Raw genomic sequence first — 22,872 nt, 5'->3', positions numbered from 1 at the left:
AATCACACATGAACGTTGATGAAGAGTATGAATGAACATAAAATAGTTGAAAAACACTTATATTTTACATATATTATTCAATATATAGTTTCTCGTTCACATGTGCATATTTGTTTCCTAACATGTGAACAGTTTCATAAAATTAACAATTTAACATGTAATTTGAGCTAATGAACATATGTTTGTTAATGATATGTGCATTAATTAACATATGCATGTAATTTGTTGCATTTAAACACATAAAAACTATTAAATTAAATAGTTCTCGCAATTCTCAACTTTTTAGTGGTTCTCGTTTATATATATATATATATATATATATATATATATATATATATATATATATATATATATATATATATATAATAAGATAAGTTAGACGGAAGGTGTATTATAAATCTTTTCATACTCTTGGTGAACAATGTTGGATGCTTACTTACCTTTCTATCAAAACTAAACCCTCCCAAGTACGTATTCTGGGTCATTTTCATTGATTACTAACAATGTTACTTGGTTTGTAAGAATGAACAGGTTTGAACAACTTTGAAAATTTGAATACAAAAAGTACACGATACTTGAGTACTCGGCAGTTAATGTCCATAGTTACTGCTATACAAAAAAAGTAGTACCATTGTCAGTAGTATATCACAAGTGAAATAACTTGGTTGTAGCATGTAACGACCCAACCAATAACCGACCGAAAACAGTCCCAAAAAAAAAAATTAAAAACTGCTGTACAGGGGAGTGCGCGGCGCGCTCCCCTTGAAGTGCGCGGCGCGCACAACTCCATCCAGGTTATGTCCGGACTGATTTTTACACGTAAAAAGATGTGCGCACTTCCCGACCTAATTAGACCAAACGCTTTTCACAACATGTTTATATATGTAAAACTAACACGAATCAAACATAAAAGTGAGTTTTACAATGCGGGGCCTACAATGCCCAAAATACGTGTTTCATACGAATCATGAGTTTCGACCACAAAAAGTTTAAATGCCAAACGACCCTACGAGCATGGTGTTTGGGGTTAAACTACCCAAGTCTCGGTCAAACTCCAAAAGATAATACTTCCAAAAAGCGTCCCCTAACAACAAGCGGGATCTCTACTCCAAAACAATGCCCTTACCCTTGTCCACACCTGTGCCTATAAAAAGGTAAACAACGAGAGGGTAAGCTAACGCTTAGTGAATGCAATAATTATACATATACATATATAATCTACTTACTTGCATCACTTACTCAATACCGTACACAAGCTAGCAATTCAACAACCATGCAAAAATTATGCATATACCATTAACTGCAATTCACAATGAGCTAGCAATACCAATAGCATATAGTTCATAATTAAATATGCTAATACACAATTCATACAACCATGGTTAACCAATCGTAAAAGGAATGGTACTCAAATTTCCCATCGGTGTTCGTAACAACCGTTAGTGTACAACACATATATCACTAACCCTTGGACAACACATATCCGTTTATAAAATCGTTAGTGTACAACACATATAACACTAAATTGGACAACGCATATCCAAGCATAAATCGTTAGTGTACAACACATATACCACTAATTTGGACAACATATATCCATTCATAAAACCGTTAGTGTACAACGCATATATCACTAACTCGGACAACACATATCCATTTTTACAAGTAAACACATCATATACGTACATGTATACTTATTCCACTCACCTTAACGATTTGGTGACGGTTAAATACTTCCGTAAGATTCAAAGCAAAGTACCTAATGCAATAAGTAATTAATTAACACACAAACTAGTTAGATTAAATGCCAACAATTCACTCATGTGTATTTAATGACTTAAATGCATTAAATGCCCCATTTTCACCAAAACCGCCCCTTAAGGGTCAAGACCATCATCAATCACTTAGAAGCTAGTGATTAAGGTACAACAACACTTACTAAGACATAATTAGGGTATTTCATACCCATAATTCCCAACTAGGTCAATAATCAAACCTTTGACTAATTTAAAGTCGATACACCCATTTCGGGTCATCCATTATCGCAACTAACACCCATTTACCAATTAACTAAGTGTGTTAGTAATTAACTAACCAATTAGGGTTCATAAACATAATTTAATACTTTGAAACCCTAGGTTAGTTACCATTTAACCTTCATGACTCCATTTTACCCCAGAACACCCAAAATCACTAAATATGGGTTTTATGTTCATCATTTACTCAAACCCTAACCCTTACACAAAATCAAATTAAGGAAATTAAAGTTAGAGCATACCACTACAACCAAAACGAAGCTAGAGATGAGATGAACAACTTTAATGCTTGAACTTTATCCCGAAACAAGCTCCTTCCTCTTGGATTTAAGCTCTCTCACTCAAGAAATCACAATCTCTCTCTAAATTAAAGTGAAGAAGATAAGGTTGTTGAAAATGGAGTGAATGATACTCCACAAACTAACCAAATTGCCTTTAATTCGTCCACAAGTGCAATTACCAAAATGTCCATCAAAATATCTGATTAAAAAGGGCTGAACCCGGCTACAGTAAAGGGTGTGCGGCGCGCTCCCTTTGATGTGCGCGGCGCGCACTAAGCTCAGATCACTCTCTGACTTCTGTTTAACTGCACAATCATTCCCACACTTTATGTACTCTATTTACTCTGCTGTACAATGAAGATTAGGGTCTTACAACTCTCCCCCACTTGAATCGGAGCACGTCCTCGCGATCCAAGCTGCATGACAAGAAGGAAGATAAACCAACACGAATTCTTCGGGCTCTCAAGTAAACTCGGAACCCTTACTACGACGCCATTGAACTTTAAAAGTTCTAATCTCTTTATGTCTCAACCTTTTGACCTTCTCATCGAGTATGGCAATCGGCTCCTCAATATACTCTAACTTATTGTTTAGCTCGATTTCGTCCAAAGGCACCCATGATGAATCATCCGCAAGACACTTACGGAGATGGGAAACATGAAATGTATTATGGATCCCTGCAAGCTCTTCGGGTAATTCCAAACGATACGCGACTTCACCAACACGAGCTAAAACCTTAAATGGCCCAATAAACTGAGGAGCTAACTTTCCCCGTTTTCGAAACCGGATAATACCTTTCCATGGCAAAACTTTAAGCATCACTTTGTCGCCCTCTTGGAACTCAATCATTCGTCTACGCTTGTCGGCATACGACTTTTGTCTATCTTGCGCCTTTTTCAAATGATCTCGAATTATATCGATCTTGCTATTCGTTTCTAAAACCAAATCGGTACTCCCGATTTCCTTTTGACCCACTTCACCCCAACAAATTGGAGTTCGATACCTTCGTCCATAAAGCATATCATAAGGTGGCATCCCGATACTAGTATGATAACTATTATTGTACGAGAATTCCACCAAAGGCAAGTGCTCATCCTAACTACCACCAAAATCAATAATACACGCCCGTAACATATCCTCTAGAGTTTGATTTGTACGTTCGGTTTGAACGTCCGTTTAAGGATGATACGCCGTGCTCAATTTCAATTGCGTACCCATATCTTCATGAAACTTTTCCCAAAACCGAGATGTAAAACGGGTATCTCGATTCGAAATAATAGATATAGGAACACCGTGTCGAGAGATGACTTCCTTGATAAATAACTTAGCCAAGGTCTCCGACGATATAGCTTCCCGAATGGGGAGAAACAAAGCACTTTTCGTCAATCGATCTACTATAACCCAAATCGAATCAAATTGTGTTCTCGCCGTTTTAGGTAACTTTGTGATGAAATCCATGGTATTGTGCTCCCATTTTCATTTCAGGATTTCTAACGGTTGTAACTTACCATACGGCTTTTGGTGCTCGGCTTTAACTTGCAAACACGTGACGCATTGCTCAACATACTTTACAACATCACGTTTCATGCCCGGCCACCAATAATCTTTCCTTAAATCAAGATACATTTTCGTCGCGCCTGGATGAATGGAATACTTGGACTTATGTGCTTCATCAAGTAGCACTTGTCGGTAATCACCCATCTTAGGCACCCACACACTTTCTTGAAAAGACAACAAACCACGCGAGCCCATAGTAATGAACTCCGATTGTCCCACAATTCGCTCCGCATGCTTGTTGTGAACGTAAGCCTCTATTTGAATCACACCAAGTTGTTTTTAAGAAAATCATTAGTAATAATCATACGTAACAATCCCAATCGTAACGCCGGGTGATGACTCATTCGACTTAACGCATCCGCGACCACATTCGCCTTGCCCGGATGATAAAGTATTTCACAATCATAATCTTTCACCACATCCATCCACCTACGTTGACGATAATTCAAGTCTCGTTGATTAAAGAGATGTTTCAAACTCTTATGATCCTAATAAATTGTACTCTTGACACCATACAAGTAATGGCGCCAAATTTTCAACGCATGCACAACCGCCGCCAACTCAAGATCAAGAGTCGGATATCTCGTTTCGTGTTCCTTTAATTGACGAGAGGCGTAAGCAATGACTTTACCCCTTTGCATAAGAACACACCCGAGCCCATTTAGCGAAGCATCACAATAAACCGTCATGTCCTCCACCCCCTCTGGCAATACCAACACCGGAGCTTGACATAACTTCTCCTTTAACAATTGAAAAGCAATCTCTTGCTCTTTCTCCCAATTAAATCTCGCGTTCTTCCTCGTCAATTTCGTCAACGAAGAAGCGATCTTAGAAAAGTCTTGGATAAACCGACGATAATAACCGGCCAATCCGAGAAAACTTCGGACCTCCGTAGGCGTAGTCTGTTGTCTCCAACTCTTCACCGTCTCTATCTTCCCTGGATCTACTTGAATACCGTCTTTGTTCACAATGTGGCCAAGGAATTGAACCTCCCTTAGCCAAAATTCACATTTGGACAACTTAGCATATAACTTCTCCTTTCGTAACGTCTTCAATACTTCACGCAAATGTCGTTCATGTTCGTTCATACTTTTCGAGTAGACTAGTATGTCGTCAATGAACACAATCACCGACTTGTCCAACATAGGTTGGCACACTCGGTTCATAAGGTCCATGAATGCTGCCGGTGCATTCGTAAGACCAAAAGGCATAACTACAAACTCAAAATGCCCATAACGCGTTCGAAAAGCTGTTTTCTCAATATCTTCCTCACGGACCCGCATTTGGTGATAGCCGGACCGTAGGTCAATATTTGAGAAATACGTCGCACCTTAGAGTTGGTCAAACAAATCGTCAATCCGAGGCAAAGGATAACGATTCTTGATCGTCACTTTATTCAACTCCCTATAATCGATGCACATTCGCATACTACCATCCTTCTTTTTCACGAACAAAACCGGAGCGCCCCATGGCGAAGCACTCGGTCAAATAAAACCCTTTTCAAGCAACTCTTGGATTTGATTTAACAACTCTTGCATTTCCGTCGGCGCTAAGCGATAAGGAGTTTTAGCAATGGGGGTAGCCCCCGGAACCAACTCAATGCGAAATTCAACTTGTCTTTGAAATGTCCCGTTCTTATTGATTAAAAACGTTCCATATTAATTGATTTCGTTGCGAGGTTTTGACCTCTATATGAGACGTTTTTTCAAAGACTGCATTCATTTTAAAACAAACCATAACCTTTATTTCATCAATAAAGGTTTAAAAAGCTTTACGTAGATTATCAAATAATGATAATCTAAAATATCTGATGTGGTAGCGGAGTGGTATATAATACTATTAAATTTTACAACGAAACACTATTAAATACGATACAATTTTACACAAGATATTTATTTATTTATAGAATGGATATACTTAAACCTTGCTACAACACTTATAGGCAGTGTACCTAATCGTACAGTAGTGTAGTTTTTAGTAAGTCCGGTTCGTTCCACAGGGAATCTTTTTTAAACAAAGCTCAACGCTATATTAGTTTACTTTTATAAAAATACAAATATATATATAAGTAATATTATTATTATAAAGGGGGGTTTTTTACCGTTTAATGACCGGTTTGTCGATTTTAAAACTTTAGTCGCAGTTAAAACCAAATGTAAAATATTAAAAATAAATACAAGACTTAAATTAAAGCATGAAGTAAATAACGATAAATGAAATTGCGAATAATAAAAGTGCGATAAAATAAACTTGCGATAATTAAAAAATACGATAATTAAAAGTGCGATTAAATACAATAACAATAAAAATGCGATAATTAGAAGTGCAATTAAATATAAAATAAAGGAAATTAAATATGAAATAAAAGAATTATGCTTATTTAAACTTCCGTAATCATGATGTTTGACGTGTTGATTTTAGTTTTATGCCCATGGGTTAATTGTCCTTTGTCCTGGATTATTTAATATGTCCGTCTGGTTTTTGTCCATAACAGTCCATCAGTCATAAATATAAAGTGCGAGTGTCCTCGTCAAATTATCCTTATACCCGAAGTTAAATATTCCAACTAATTGGGGACTTAAACTGTAACAAGATTTTAATACTTTGTTTAATAATTACACCAGGATGTCGACTGAGTGTAACCCAAGGTTTTAATATTTTGTTATCAATTATACCAAGTGTCCTTTGTACATAATTTCACCCCTGTTTTAATTATTCTAGTGGCTATTAATCCATTCCCGTGTCCGGTTAAATGAACGATTATTCGTACATATAAATACCCCGCCCATCGTGTCCGATTGAGTGTATATGGTAATTTATAGGGACGCCCAATTGTAAATCTTTATATTAACATTAACAAACTATCATTTTGTTAAACAAATATAAAGCCCATTAATAGCTCATAGTCTAATTTCCACAAGTGTCGTTCTTTTGTCCAAACCCCAATTATGGTACAAAGCCCAATTACTCAATTTTAGTAATTAGCCCAACATCATGATTACTTCGTTTTAAATAAGCATAATAATAACTTAGCTACGAGACATTAATATAAAAAGGTTGAACATAACTTACAATGATTAAAAATAGCGTAGCGTTACACGGACAGAATTTCGACTTACACCCTTACAACATTTGCTAACATACCCTTATTATTAGAATTATAATTAAAATTAAAATATAAATTATAAATATATATATATATTTTACGTATGAGGAGAAGAAGAAAAAGATGATGATTTGCGATCAGAATTCGGTTGCTTTTATAGGAAAAGTCGACTTTTGGGGCTCCGCGACTCGCGGCATTTTTGCCTTCAAACTCCGCGAGTCGCGGAGAATGAAATTACAGCTCAGTCCCTTTGGAGTCTTTCTTGCCGACGGTTTTTATTATTTATTATAATATATAAATAATTATAAGAATTATTTAAATATTATATTATATTTATGTGCATAGTTGACTTGTAATTTTTAGTCCGTTGCGTCGAGCGTTGAGAGTTGACTCTGGTCCCGGTTCCGGATTTTCGAACGTCCTTGCGTACAATTTTATATTTTGTACTTTGCGTTTTGAATCTTGTACTCTTGTAATTTCGAGACGTTTCTTATCAATAATTGGAACCTCTTTGATTGTCTTTTGTACTTTTGAGCTTTTTGGTCGTTTGCGTCTTCAATTCGTCGAATCTGTCTTTTGTCTTCACCTTTTATTATTTAAACGAATATCACTTGTAAATAGAACAATTGCAACTAAAAGCTTGTCTTTCTTGAGGAATAATGCTATGAAATATATGTTCGTTTTTAGCATTATCAAATATTCCCACACTTGAGCGTTGCTTGTCCTCAAGCAATATCGTCTTGAAATACTAGAATCACTTCTTTATTCTTCACACTTTGTATATCAGTGATTTCTATATGGCGGTATAAACAATGGTAGTAACGATATGGTTTACAGTCCCACATGACTATAAAAATTTAGATCCATTAAGGAAATTGGATCTTTATGAAAACATTTGATCTTTTGAAAATTAAATCTAGTTTTTACCCTAGATAAGTTTTCCGGGATAACCCTTTACCGGTGTTTGCAAAATATTTTTGTGGGTTTGGTGGGTTTCAGATTTGAAAATTTTAGCTCAAAACTTGCGGTTTTGTGTCACCCACTTGCTAACCTTGTATTTGGAAAGCAACACGTCCAGTTTACTTGTCCCGTATATTACCTTTCGGTAAACTACCGTCCGGTTGTAAAGGAAAGCGTTGAACAAGCAACTGTTAAGGCAATGTCCCCTGACATGCTTTTAATTATGGTCTATAACGTGTCGGACGCAATTACTATCCTTGGTAGGAGCAATAGTAAAGTTCACCCTTATGATTTTTCGGTATGGCACAAGGTCCTGTCTTTGACCACTATGCAACCACCGTTCTTACGGTTGACACCCGATTTAGTTCAGGTGACCTAATGAATTCCAGGTGAATTCCTAGGATTTTACGTTCAATGGTAATGAACGCATTGAAAATGGGTTTTCAGAAAACAAATCGGTTTATAATTTTGATCAAAATATTTTCTCGTTTAAGCTCGAATTTAGATATCATTGAATTCCATGAGTTTGAATTCTCAATCTTTAAGGTCAATCTCTAGGATTGAGTAATATCAGTCTTAAAAGCTGATTTTTAATCTTTAAGGAGATTATCCTTTCTAGGGATCTGATTCATTAGTCTTATCCAGCTAATTTGCATGGTGCCCCCCCCATTGTACGAGATAAATCCTTCTCATGGTTAGGATAAATCTGACCACTTGGCGACCCTGTTTGATGCTGAGGTCCGTGGATTTCCTGCTGATTTTAGTGATGACTTTTCTGGATTTTTCGTCAACCTACAGCTGGCCTGGACGACAACTTCATGACCTAGATCAAGAAGCGCGTTTCTTTTTCGGAAGACTTTACTTCCTTTTAATGATGGAATTGATTCATCGTGTAGATCCATCTTTTCTTTTCTTTCATTTGGTAAAACAGTTTAGTTTAGTCCAAAGCAAAAGTATTTTCAGTTATTTGTTACAGATATATGTGACATATGTTTAAGATAACTTGATAAATTTTCCCACACTTGGCTTTTATTTTCCTTTTTATCGTCCTCTATTCCATTTTAAATGAATTTTAACATTTTAGTTTGTTTCTCAATTTATGTCCTTTCCGAGGTAACAATAATTTCGGTGTTAAAACCTAGTTTTATCGTTCATAAATATGTATAAACATGATTTTGAATTCATTTAATTGAAAATTTTGAAAAATTTTACTAGAATTGGGTAGTCAGTATATAAAACTAGGGCTATTCTTTATTATCAGAGAGCACTAGATTCTAATACAACTACTGATTTACTAGTATTTTTAATGGTAACCAAGTGTTTAAGATAAAAATTTTAAAATCCGAAAGAATTTAACCCCTTCCCACACTTAAGATCTTGCAATGCCCTCATTTGCAAGAAATCAGTAACAATTTAAATTATTGAGGGTGATTTGTATGAAAATGATTAAATTTTTACCAAAGTTTCCAAATATATTGGCGTTTGTTTGCTGAATGATAAATGGTGCACATCATTTGTTCATTCCGTCTTGTTGTTATTTCACATATATTTTGCATCTTGTCGTCAAAATTAGTAGCTTTTGCTGAACTTAATGCCAGTCTTTGAAAATGCGTTGTTTTACCCTGTTGTGTACATAAGATAAACTGCAAACATATATACATATTTTTGAAGTTTGGTATATTACCCCACATTCAAAAATTATTAAAATCTAAGAATAAAAGTTAGATAATTATAAAAATGATTACAATATTAACAAAAGCATTAAACGTATCAATAATTACAAATTACAAAAAAAAAAAAAAAAAAAACTAAGTATACTAGGGATGATACTGGTACCAATAGGGGTTCCAGGCATAACCATAGGTGCTATAGAATGCTTCGGCAGGGTTATACGTAGGATATGGTGGCTGCATCTCTATAGACCAAGGAGGGAAGATGGGTTTCGGTGTAGGAATATAGTTTCTACCTATATGTTGGCAATGAGCTATGATTTGGTTCTGATGAACTTGCCAATCTTCAAATGCTCTCTGTCTAGCATTTTCGTATTCCTGAGAAGCTATAAACCTTTGCATTTCTTGCATCTCATTCCCCCCTCCTGCATTACCTTGCTGTTGGTTTCTCTCCACCTGTGGATGTCTACCATGGTATTGTACTGCGGCGTTATTTCGCCTCTTCAAAACTTTCGCACCATGGTATACATTTAAACCTATAGTATCGCGGGGTTCCGGTTCTTCTACTAATAATCCCCCCCGACTTATATCCACACCGAGATATTCACCAATCAAAGTAATAAAAATACCACCTCCTATTATGCTATGCGGTCGCATCCCCCGAACCATAGCTGATAAATAATAACCCACACAATATGGTATACTTACAGCGCTTTGTGGGTCTCGAATACACATATGGTAAAACAAATTTTGTTCATTTACCTTTTCCTTGTTTTTACCCCTTTGTGTAATCGAATTAGCTAAAAACCTATGAATCACTCTTAATTCGGCTCTATCTATATCCAAATAAGAGTAATTTCCCCCTTTGAAACGGTGATGGCTTGTCATTTGACTCCACACACCGTGTGTATCAAAATTTTCATCTATCTTTCTACCGTTTAGTATCAACCCTCTACAATCGGCAGATGCTAACTCCTCAGGCGTATATATACGTAAAGCCTGAGCCATGTCTAGTAAAGACATGTGGCGCATCGAACCGCCTAACAAAAATCTAATAAAAGAACGATCGGTTAAACTAGCTACCCGATCATTCAACTCTATACTATACAAAAATTCTTCACACCATACTTTATATACAGGTCTACGCATGGTGAATAAACGTACCCAGTCATTAAAAGAAGAATTACCATACCTCTGTACAAGTAATTTCCTAATTGGCCCGGCCAATTCTACAGCTTATAAGGGTCCCCATTCTATGACCCTCGGTACCTCAACAACCTTAGAATGAAGAGTATGCAAACCCCTTTGATATTTTGGATAATCTATCCAAAGTCTGTCAAATCTCAGGTTCGGGTGCAACTCTTCCAAGTGCATATCAGAAAAGGTCATGACTGGATGAGGTATATCCTGCTTGTAGTAGTTATCCACCTCCTGTTGTTCCACATTCTCAGCAGGAGCATTGCGGGCTTGGGATGAAGATTCACCCCTTTCAGTCTGCAAAACACATCAAACACAATTTTTATGCATCCAAATATGCATTAGTGTCAACAAAATCATCAATCAAAATAATTACAATGACATGATCAATTTATATCAAACTTAAGCTCATTTTCACATTTTTATCAAATCTACACTTTTTCAAAGAAGCATATACGAAAATGTTCGCCAAGTTCATAAGCATTCAACTCAAATAACATGTCAAAATAATCATTACTAGTAATTAAACAAGTTTCAAATGGCATTGTCTTTCAAAAATCAAGTTCATGAATTTTAGACTTGAAAAAGTCCACTTTAATTCTCAAAATCATATTTAGGCTCAAAGTTTGGATCATTTAACTACCTAAAAATGTTACACTACTTATTTTAGCAACAATTCATGACAAAAATCGGCCATAACCTGTTTATATCAAAAAGCCCCAAATTTGCTCAAGAACACAAACCCTAGATTACTCAAAATTTGAAGTTTAAAGCTTCTAATCATGTTAAACAGCATCAATCTAGGTTATATAAGCATAATACATAAACAAATTAAGCCTAATTACACTAAAAAGCATTAAAATCAAATTGGGAAAAAAATGGCTCAAGAACACTAATTTCGGATTAAATGGTGTTTAGGTGTAAAAATTTACCGTTTTTCTTGAGTAATTCCTAGATAGCATCCTTCTCAACATGATTTTAGTAAAAGATTTGGTGATTAACGGTTAAAAATTGTGATTTTGGAGGTTTTTTCTCGGGTTTTTTCGTGCAGTTTTCGCAGTATTTTTGAGTTGTGGTGTGTGGTTTGAGCTGTTCTTGCGTTTTATTTTTTTCTGTAAATTGGTCCTCCCGCGACTCGCGGAGATTTCCCCTTCAAACTCCGCGAGTCGCGGAGTTTGCTATTTTTTTTTTTTTTTTTTTATATAATCATTAACTTATAAAACAATTAAGTACTTAATTTTTAAAATTTTGTTTCCCTTGTTATTTAGGACGAGGTCGTTTCGGATCGATGTCCTAGTCCGTCCTTCGACAAAATTTTAAAATTTGTCTTTTTGTAGCGATTGTTTTAAAAGCTAAGATTTTTTTTGTTTTTTAATGTTTTTGGCATACTTTAATTCAATAAGATTAAAAATAATGATAATAAAATTTCTCGTCCCTCCCTCGGGTAAAGCAATTTCAGTTCAAAGACCTAGTCTTCAACTTACGACGAATTTTAAAAATTATATTTTAACTTAATGAGATAAAGTAAATTTTTGTTTTTAAATTCACACAACTTAAATATAAAATTCAAAATTAATATTAAAATTTCACACCAAACTTAAAATTTGAAATGCATAAAATTAAAAATTCATATTTTAAAAATTAAAAATTCACACCAAACTTAATTTAAAAATTCATATTATAAATTCATACCAAACTTATATTAATTTTTCAAATATTTACAATTTTAAAAATATTGTTTTTACAAAGTTTACAATATTAATTTAAGATTTATATATTAATTTTAAAAACATGGTAAAAATAAAATTAAAAATCTTTTTGTCTTTTTATCCCACTTTAATCAATCAAATATTATCAAAAATATGCGCCCCTCTTTTCGGTAAAGTAATTTCGGTTCCAAGACCTAATTTAACTCATGACGAATTTTTGAAATATTTTGGGTTGATTGATTAAAGATATTTATACCTTAAGAATAAACGTTAAATTTCGCAGTGATGTAATAAATTTTTGAATGATATCAATAATTTCGGTCGCCAAACCTAATTTTATTCAATACCAATTTAATACTTTTTAGCGAACAAATTAGCGTTTATTATCAAAAGGTTAAAAATAAAAATAAAAACTGTACAGACATACCTGTGAAATACATTTCTTAGTTGTATGATCTATCCCATTCATAAGATAGTCGGTTTAATTGGTTTTCCATGGCTACATAGGCGTAACCTCGAGCATTCAGTGTCTTTTCTTCTAAACATATGAACGGTCCGTCTCTGCATAAAGTAACAAATTCGGTATTTGAATAGGTTTGATTATTTGAACATTTACCTCCATGTGACCATTTTTCGCATTTGTGACATCTTTCTAGGTGTCGTGCTCTTCTTTTCGCTGCGGATTTTGATTTTCCTTTACCAAATTGTAACTTATTATCTTCGCATCTGGATTCTTTTCTAACTCCGTCCATTCTTTCTCTGATTACTGATACTAATTCACTCGGTAGTATGTCATTATTACGTTTAGTGATCAAAGCGTGTAGCATTAGACCATGGTTTAGTTCACAGGCAGTCTTCATTTCGTAAAAACCTAAAAAAAATAAAAATTCAGAATGGGGGGAGAAGACTAGTTCTTTAGGGTCTGCTAGGGAAAGACCATTCGGGTTCCATTTTCGAGAACTACACGAAAACAGACAATCTAACTCTAACAGAAATACATATTATTTTTTAAAGACTTGATTCTCCCCACACTTAGTTAGCTGTGGTGTCGAAATTGTGATTAACTTCGTTGTCGACTTCTATCGGACCATGTATGTAATGTTTAACTCTGTGACCATTAACTTTAAATTCAATCCCATTTGAATTTATCAATTCTATCGTTCCGTATGGGAAAACTCTTTTGACTATGAATGGTCCAGACCATCTTGATTTCAATTTTCCAGGAAATAGCTTGAATCGTGAATTAAAAAGAAGAACTATGTCTCCTTCTTTAAATTCTTTTGAACTTCTGATTCTTTTATCATGCCATTTCTTCGTTCTTTCTTTATAGATTAACGAATTTTCGTATGCTTCATGTCTTAATTCTTCTAATTCGTTTAGTTGACTTAATCGTAGACGTCCGGCTTCATGTAAATCAAGATTACATGTCTTCAAAGCCCAAAATGCTTTGTGTTCAATTTCTACTGGAAGATAACATGCTTTTCCATAAACAAGTCTAAAAGGTGTGGTTCCAATTGGAGTTTTGTAGGCTGTTCTAAAAGCCCAGAGTGCATCCTCCAATTTAATGGACCATTCCTTCGGATTTGATCCTACGGTTTTCTCTAGAATACTTTTTAAGGCTCGGTTGGTATTTTCAACTTGTCCACTTGTTTGTGGATGATATGCGGTGGAGATTTTATGAGTTACTCCATATCTTTTAAGAACTTTCTCAAGTTGATTATTACAGAAATGAGTACCCCGATCACTTATTAAAGCTTTCGGTGTTCCAAACCTTGCAAAAAGACGTTTTAAAAAGTTGACTACAACTCGTGCATCGTTAGTTGGGAGAGCTTGTGCTTCCGCCCATTTAGATACATAATCAATGGCTACGAGTATATATAGATTATTATGAGATTTTGGAAATGGACCCATAAAGTCAATACCCCAAATGTCAAATACTTCACATACTTGGATGACATTTTGTGGCATTTCATCACGTTGACTTATTTTTCCGGCCCTTTGACATGCATCACAGGATTTGCAAAGAAGGTGTGCGTCTTTGTAAATTGTAGGCCAATAGAATCCAGCTTCATAAACTTTTCTTGCTGTTAGTTGAGGCCCATAATGCCCTCCTGTTGGTCCTGTGTGACAATGGTTTAATATTTTACTAGCTTCATCTCCAAATACACATCGGCGTATTATTCCATCGGGACAACTTTTAAACAGATGTGGATCTTCCCAGAAATAGTGTTTTATATCACTGAAGAATTTCTTTCGTCTTTGGTACGATAATCCTTTTTCAAGGAATCCACAAACCAAGTAATTTGCATAGTCTGCAAACCATGGGATTTCTTTATAATCTATCTTCAATAGATATTCATCAGGAAAATTGTCTTGTATGGCTGATTCATTTAGAACTTCTAATTCGGGATTTTCAAGACGAGAAAGATGATCAGCGGCGAGATTTTCTGCTCCTCTTTTATCTCGGATTTCAATATCAAACTCTTGTAAGAGTAAGATCCAACGGATTAATCTTGGTTTAGCATCTTGTTTTGAAAATAAGTATCTAAGAGCAGAATGGTCGGTATAGACCACCGTTTTTGCTAGAACGAGATATGATCGAAATTTGTCAAAAGCAAAGACAATAGCAAGGAGTTCTTTTTCAGTAGTTGTATAGTTCGTTTGTGCTCCTTGTAACGTCTTACTAGCATAATATATAGGTTGAAATCGTTTTTCAATCCTTTGTCCTAAAACGGCTCCCATTGCAAAATCACTTGCATCGCACATTAGTTCAAATGGTAGATTCCAATTTGGTGTTATCATGATCGGTGCATTAGTGAGTTTCTCTTTAAGAATATTAAAAGATTTGATACACTCATCTGAAAAGATGAATGGAGCATCCTTTTCTAGGAGTTTATTCATAGGAGTGGCAATTTTAGAAAAATCTTTTATGAAACGTCGGTAAAAACCGGCATGCCCTAGAAAACTCCTAACTCCTCTAACATTGGTGGGATGTGGAAGTTTAGCAATTACATCTACTTTAGCTCTATCCACCTCAATTCCTTCTTTTGAAATTTTATGTCCAAGAACGATGCCTTCTTTAACCATGAAATGGCATTTCTCCCAATTAAGTACTAGATTTGATTGTTCGCATCTAAGAAGCATTCGTTCAAGATTAGCTAGACATGATTCAAATGTATCACCGAAGGCTGAAAAGTCATCCATGAAAACTTCCATGCATTCTTCTATCATGTCGTGAAAAATTGCCATCATGCACCTTTGAAAGGTTGCAGGGGCGTTGCAAAGTCCAAATGTCATGCGTTTGTAAGCAAAAGTACCATAAGGGCACGTGAATGTGGTTTTCTCTTGATCCTCGGGTGCTATTGGAATTTGAAAATATCCGGAAAATCCATCTAGAAAACAATAGTAACTATTTCCGGCTAATCTTTCCAACATTTGATCAATAAAAGGTAAGGGAAAGTGATCTTTTCTGGTGGCGTCATTTAATTTTCTATAATCAATACACACACGCCATCCTGTTACAGTTCTAGTAGGAATAAGCTCATTTTTCTCATTTGTAATGACAGTCATGCCACCCTTCTTAGGCACGCATTGAACTGGGCTTACCCATGGACTATCAGAGATTGGATAAATTAAACCTGCATCTAGCAGTTTAATAATCTCTTTCTTAACTACATCTTGCATATTAGGATTTAGTCTTCGTTGGCGTTGCACATACGTTTTATGACCTTCTTCCATAAGGATTTTATGTGTGCAATACGAAGGACTTATTCCTTTAATATCATGAATCTTCCATGCAATGGCTGGTTTATGAGCTTTCAACACAGAAATGAGTTGTGATTTCTCATTTTCAGTAAGAGAAGACGATATTATTACAGGTAATTCAGATTCACCATGTAAATAAGCGTATTCCAAATGGTTTGGAAGTGGCTTTAACTCTAATTTCGGAGGTTCTTCTATCGATGATTTGTATCGATATCTGTCTCCTTCTTTTAGCATTTGAATTTCTTCTGTTGTTGGTTCATATCCATTAGCCATAAGTGTAGCTAACATTTCAGCTTCATCAATTGGTTCATTACCTTCTCCTAAAGAACATTCTCCTGTTCCTTGTAATTCTGAAAATTCTTCTAATAATTCTGCATGTGCATCTATAGTTTGAATATAATAACATGTATCATCTGCAGATTGTGGTTGTTGCATTGCTCTATCAACTGAAAAGGTAACACTCTCATCCTCTATACTTAGGGTCAGTTTCTTACCGAACACGTCTATCATTGCTTTAGCCGTGTTTAAGAATGGTCTTCCTAATATGAGAGGAACTTGAGAATCTTCTTCCATGTCCAGAACAACAAAATCTACTGGAAATACTAAAGTACCAACTTTAACTAGCATGTTCTCCATTATCCCTCTAGGATATTTTATTGATCTATCGGCTAGTTGTATGCTTATTCTGGTTGGTTTCAATTCTCCAAGGTCTAGTTTAGCGTATAGTGAATACGGCATTAGATTTATACTAGCACCTAAGTCTGCCAATGCTTCTATTGAACTAAGACTACCCAGAAAACATGGAATTGTGAAACTTCCTGGATCAGATAGTTTTTCTGGTATCTTATTCAACAGCACTGCTGAACAATTAGCATTCATAGTAACAGCCGAGAGTTCTTCCATTTTCTTTCTATTTGAGATTAGATCTTTCAAGAATTTAGCATATCTAGGCATTCCTGAAATCACATCAATGAAAGGAAGATTTACATTTATCTGTTTAAACATATCCAAGAATTTGGATTGCTCGGCTTCAAGTTTTTCTTTCTTCATTTTACTCGGATAAGGAAGTGGTGGTTGGTATGGTTTAACATAAGGTTTAGCCTTAGCTGTGTTATCTTCATTAACCTTTTCAACTACCGGTTCTTTTTTCTTATCTTGATCAGGTTGTGATTCTTGTGGAGTAGGAATGGCTTCATCAGAAGTTACAGGTATTTCAGGTGGTTTAAGTGTTGTACCACTTCTTGTGGTATTGGCTTTAGCTGTTTCATTCCGGGGGTTAGCATTTGTATCACTAGGTAGACTTCCCGGTTTTCTTTCACCTATTAACCTTGCTAGGTTACTTACTTCTTGTTCCAGATTTTGAATAGAAGCTTGTTGATTTCTAAATGCTTGAGCATTTTGCTCATTGGTTTGTTTTTGAGATGTGAAAAACTGCGTTTGAGTTTCAACTAGCTTCGTCATCATATCTTCTAAATTCGGCTTTTTATCATCGGTTTGTTGTGGTGGTTTGTTTTGAAAATTCGGTCTTTGCTGATTGTAAGTATTATTAGATACTTGTTGATTGCTAGACCTTGTTGGTTGTTGTATGGAATATTTCTGTTATAATTCTGGTTTTGATTGTAAATCGGTCTTGGCGGTTGATAATTATTCTGATAATTATTTCCAGGCCTTTGGTTTATGTATGAAATATTCTCTCTTTGTTCCATTGTTAATTCAATACTGAGACAATCTTTTGTCAAATGTGGTCCTCCACACTGCTCACAACTAATTCGTATTGAGTGAATATCTTTAGTCATCTTTTCCATTCGTCTCTCCACAGCATCTATCTTTGCGGAAATGGAATCTAAGTCATGGCTAGAATCGGCTCTAGCTGCTTTAGATGATCTAACGATATCTTTTTCTTGGTGCCACTCATGTGAGTGGGAAGCAGTGTTATCAATAATTTTGTACGCATCAGTTTCGGTTTTCTTCATAATAGAACCACCAGCTGCTATATCTATGTCTTTCCTTGTAGTGATGTCGCATCCTTGGTAGAATATTTGTACTATTTGACAGGTGTCTAAACCATGTTGCGGACATCCTCTTAACAACTTTCCATATCTTGTCCATGCCTCATATAGAGTTTCATTCTGTTTCTGTGTAAACGTAACAATTTCTGCTTGTAGTCTTACGGCTTTAGATGCAGGAAAGAATTGTTTAAGAAATTTGTCAACTAAAACATCCCATGTATCAATCGCCCCTTCAGGTAACGATTCCAACCAATCTTTGGCTTCTCCCTTTAAAGTCCAGGGAAATAACATGAGATATATCTGTTCATCCTCCACTTCTCGGATTTTAAATAGTGTGCAGATCCTATTAAAGGTACGTAGATGTTCATTTGGATCTTCCTTCGGCGCACCACTAAATTGACATTGATTAGTCACCATGTGTAGAATTTGTCCTTTGATTTCATAATCTGGCGCATTAATGTCTGGATGAGTAATTGCGTGACCTTGGCCAGTGCGTTTAGCTCTCATTCGGTCTTCCATACTTAATGGTTCCAGATTCTCCATAATTGAATTTGTTGAATCGGTATCACTAGATGATTCTGATTTAATGGTTCGTTCCTCAACAATCTCTGTTTGAATGATTGGTGGTTCCGGAGGAAAGTTTAGTGGTTCAGGATCTACGAACCGTTCCTGAATATTCTCCGGATTCTCAATTGTGAGGTCGGGTTCAAAAAATGGATTATCGGAAATTTGAACTGAAGTACTTGCTCGGTGCATTCACTGAATATCCTATTAGTTTTAAAAAGGAAAGAAAAATTATAATAAGTTATCCAATTAATAGACTTTTCTGATTTTGCCCACGTTTCGAATAGCCAAAAGATGCAGCAGAGGGGCAGGATTCGTTTGGTCTCAATATAATTGAGGACTGTTTGGCTCCAATAACCCGGTCCACGTACAAATTCAACTATTACTACGAACCAGAAAATTTTGATGTCTATTAATTTAACCACTTAAAATAAATTTTCGTAATTTTAAGAAATTTAGATAAGAAGTAGAATAAAAATCTATGTCCTAAAACTAGAATAGCGAGAAATAAGAAAGAAAAAGAGTTCGTCGAAAAAGGTCGAAAAAGAAAAATGGTTGAAAAATAAAAGGTGACGGAAAAATAAAAGAAACTTATAAAACTTAAAAATACTTGACTAACCTAACCTTATTACTACAACTAACTTAAAATTATAATCGCAAATTGAAATTACTAATTGGAATGATAATTGATACATAGGTAAAAAGTCGTTTAAAAATATTAAAGCTTACAAGAAAAACTAAATCCCAAATGGAAATAACTTAAAAAGAAACTAAAACTTAAAAAGGCGTCGCAAAATTCTAAAGCACCTAAATCTTAGTCTAAAGAAAAAGCACTTAAGGAATTCTACGAAAAAGCCTAAAAATCTAGGAGTAAAAATAACTATGGCAAAAACTAAGTTTAAAACTAAATATGAGCTAAAAATACAAAAGTTACGCTAAAGCGATTAAAAAGGGACAAAATATAAAAATATACAAAAAGTTGTAAAAATTACAATTTTTATAAAAATATTATTTTTATATTATTTATTTAATAAAACTATTAATTTTACAAATTAATTAAACTAATTTAAACAAAATATACAAAATAATAATAAAAACTAAAAACTAATTAAAAACTAAAAACATAATTAGGGTTTTAATTAATAAATAATAATAATAATAACTCCGTAATTAATGCCTGATTAGGGCTTCTGTCGCGTGTCAGAATACCTCCGCGAGTTGCGGTATTTAATGCATCAAACCCCGCGAGTCGCGGGGTTCAGAATTTCAACTGACAGGTTTAATTTCAACGCGTTTTTCTTTATTTATTTATTTATTTTATTTTCTGTTTTTAAATATGTGTATTAATAAAACTTTATATTTAAAACTTAAATAAAAATAGAATCACTTTATAATTTTATAAATAAAAATCTTAAAACTAGATTTATATATATATATTTTTTTTATATTTATATGTTTTTAAATAAAAACAAAATACTTAAATAAAACTTATGTTTTTATAAAAACAAAGAAACTTTATAAAACTTAAATATTTATCAAACTCCTAAAAATATTTATATTTTTGTTTTTCTTTTTATATTTTCGAATATTTAAAACGTTTTTTTTTTACAAAAACGAATTTTAATAAAAGTAAACTAAAAATCTTTTTTTTTTTTTTTTATATTAGCGTTGCGCTTCCGGCTTTTAAGAGAAGTCCCCGGCAGCGGTGCCAAAAATACTTGATGTGGTAGCGGAGTGGTATATAATACTATTAAATTTTACAACGAAACACTATTAAATACGATACAATTTTACACAAGATATTTATTTATTTATAGAATGGATATACTTAAACCTTGCTACAACACTTATAGGCAGTGTACCTAATCGTACAGTAGTGTAGTTTTTAGTAAGTCCGGTTCGTTCCACAGGGAATCTTTTTTAAACAAAGCTCAACGCTATATTAGTTTACTTTTATAAAAATACAAATATATATATAAGTAATATTATTATTATAAAGGGGGTTTTTTACCGTTTAATGACCGGTTTGTCGATTTTAAAACTTTAGTCGCAGTTAAAACCAAATGTAAAATATTAAAAATAAATACAAGACTTAAATTAAAGCATGAAGTAAATAACGATAAATGAAATTGCGAATAATAAAAGTGCGATAAAATAAACTTGCGATAATTAAAAAGTACGATAATTAAAAGTGCGATTAAATACAATAACAATAAAAATGCGATAATTAGAAGTGCAATTAAATATAAAATAAAGGAAATTAAATATGAAATAAAAGAATTATGCTTATTTAAACTTCCGTAATCATGATGTTTGACGTGTTGATTTTAGTTTTATGCCCATGGGTTAATTGTCCTTTGTCCTGGATTATTTAATATGTCCGTTTGATTTTTGTCCATAACAGTCCATCAGTCATAAATATAAAGTGCGAGTGTCCTCGTCAAATTATCCTTATACCCGAAGTTAAATATTCCAACTAATTGGGGACTTAAACTGTAACAAGATTTTAATACTTTGTTTAATAATTACACCAGGATATCGACTGAGTGTAACCCAAGGTTTTAATATTTTGTTATCAATTATACCAAGTGTCCTTTGTACATAATTTCACCCCTGTTTTAATTATTCTAGTGGCTATTAATCCATTCCCGTGTCCGGTTAAATGAACGATTATTCGTACATATAAATACCCCGCCCATCGTGTCCGATTGAGTGTATATGGTAATTTATAGGGACGCCCAATTGTAAATCTTTATATTAACATTAACAAACTATCATTTAGTTAAACAAATATAAAGCCCATTAATAGCTCACAGTCTAATTTCCCCAAGTGTCGTTCTTTTGTCCAAACCCCAATTATGGTACAAAGCCCAATTACCCAATTTTAGTAATTAGCCCAACATCATGATTACTTCGTTTTAAATAAGCATAATAATAACTTAGCTACGAGACATTAATATAAAAAGGTTGAACATAACTTACAATGATTAAAAATAGCGTAGCGTTACACGGACAGAATTTCGACTTACACCCTTACAACATTTGCTAACATACCCTTATTATTAGAATTATAATTAAAATTAAAATATAAATTATAAATATATATATATATTTTACGTATGAGGAGAAGAAGAAAAAGATGATGATTTGCGATCAGAATTCGGTTGCTTTTATAGGAAAAGTCGACTTTTGGGGCTCCGCGACTCGCGGCATTTTTGCCTTCAAACTCCGCGAGTCGCGGAGAATGAAATTACAGCTCAGTCCCTTTGGAGTCTTTCTTGCCGACGGTTTTTATTATTTATTATAATATATAAATAATTATAAGAATTATTTAAATATTATATTATATTTATGTGCATAGTTGACTTGTAATTTTTAGTCCGTTGCGTCGAGCGTTGAGAGTTGACTCTGGTCCCGGTTCCGGATTTTCGAACGTCCTTGCGTACAATTTTATATTTTGTACTTTGCGTTTTGAATCTTGTACTCTTGTAATTTCGAGACGTTTCTTATCAATAATTGGAACCTCTTTGATTGTCTTTTGTACTTTTGAGCTTTTTGGTCGTTTGCGTCTTCAATTCGTCGAATCTGTCTTTTGTCTTCACCTTTTATTATTTAAACGAATATCACTTGTAAATAGAACAATTGCAACTAAAAGCTTGTCTTTCTTGAGGAATAATGCTATGAAATATATGTTCGTTTTTAGCATTATCAATATCCTGTTTACACACGACCATTACATAATGGTTTACAATACAAATATGTTACAACAAAATAAGTTTCTTGAATGCAGTTTTTACACAATATCATACAAGCATGGACTCCAAATCCCGTCCTTATTTAAGTATGCGACAGCGGAAGCTCTTAATAATCACCTGAGAATAAACATGCTTAAAACGTCAACAAAAATGTTGGTGAGTTATAGGTTTAACCTATATATATCAAATCATAATAATAGACCACAAGATTTCATATTTCAATACACATCTCATACATAGAGATAAAAATCATTCATATGGTG

The 22,872-nt window shown here is 34.1% G+C and overlaps 1 long non-coding RNA gene across 13 annotated transcripts in view; it reads left to right on the top strand.

The window, feature by feature from the left end:
• Positions 1–22,872, top strand: part of LOC139844631 (uncharacterized) — a 42,291-nt gene that overhangs the window by 3,251 nt on the left and 16,168 nt on the right. The window lies entirely within an intron of this gene.

This window comes from Rutidosis leptorrhynchoides, chromosome 4 (genome assembly GCF_046630445.1).
Source record: "Rutidosis leptorrhynchoides isolate AG116_Rl617_1_P2 chromosome 4, CSIRO_AGI_Rlap_v1, whole genome shotgun sequence".
NCBI classification, from domain to species: domain Eukaryota; kingdom Viridiplantae; phylum Streptophyta; class Magnoliopsida; order Asterales; family Asteraceae; genus Rutidosis; species Rutidosis leptorrhynchoides.
The sequence above is the reverse complement of the archived record's forward strand: the minus strand, read 5'-3'. Positions and strand labels throughout refer to the sequence as shown.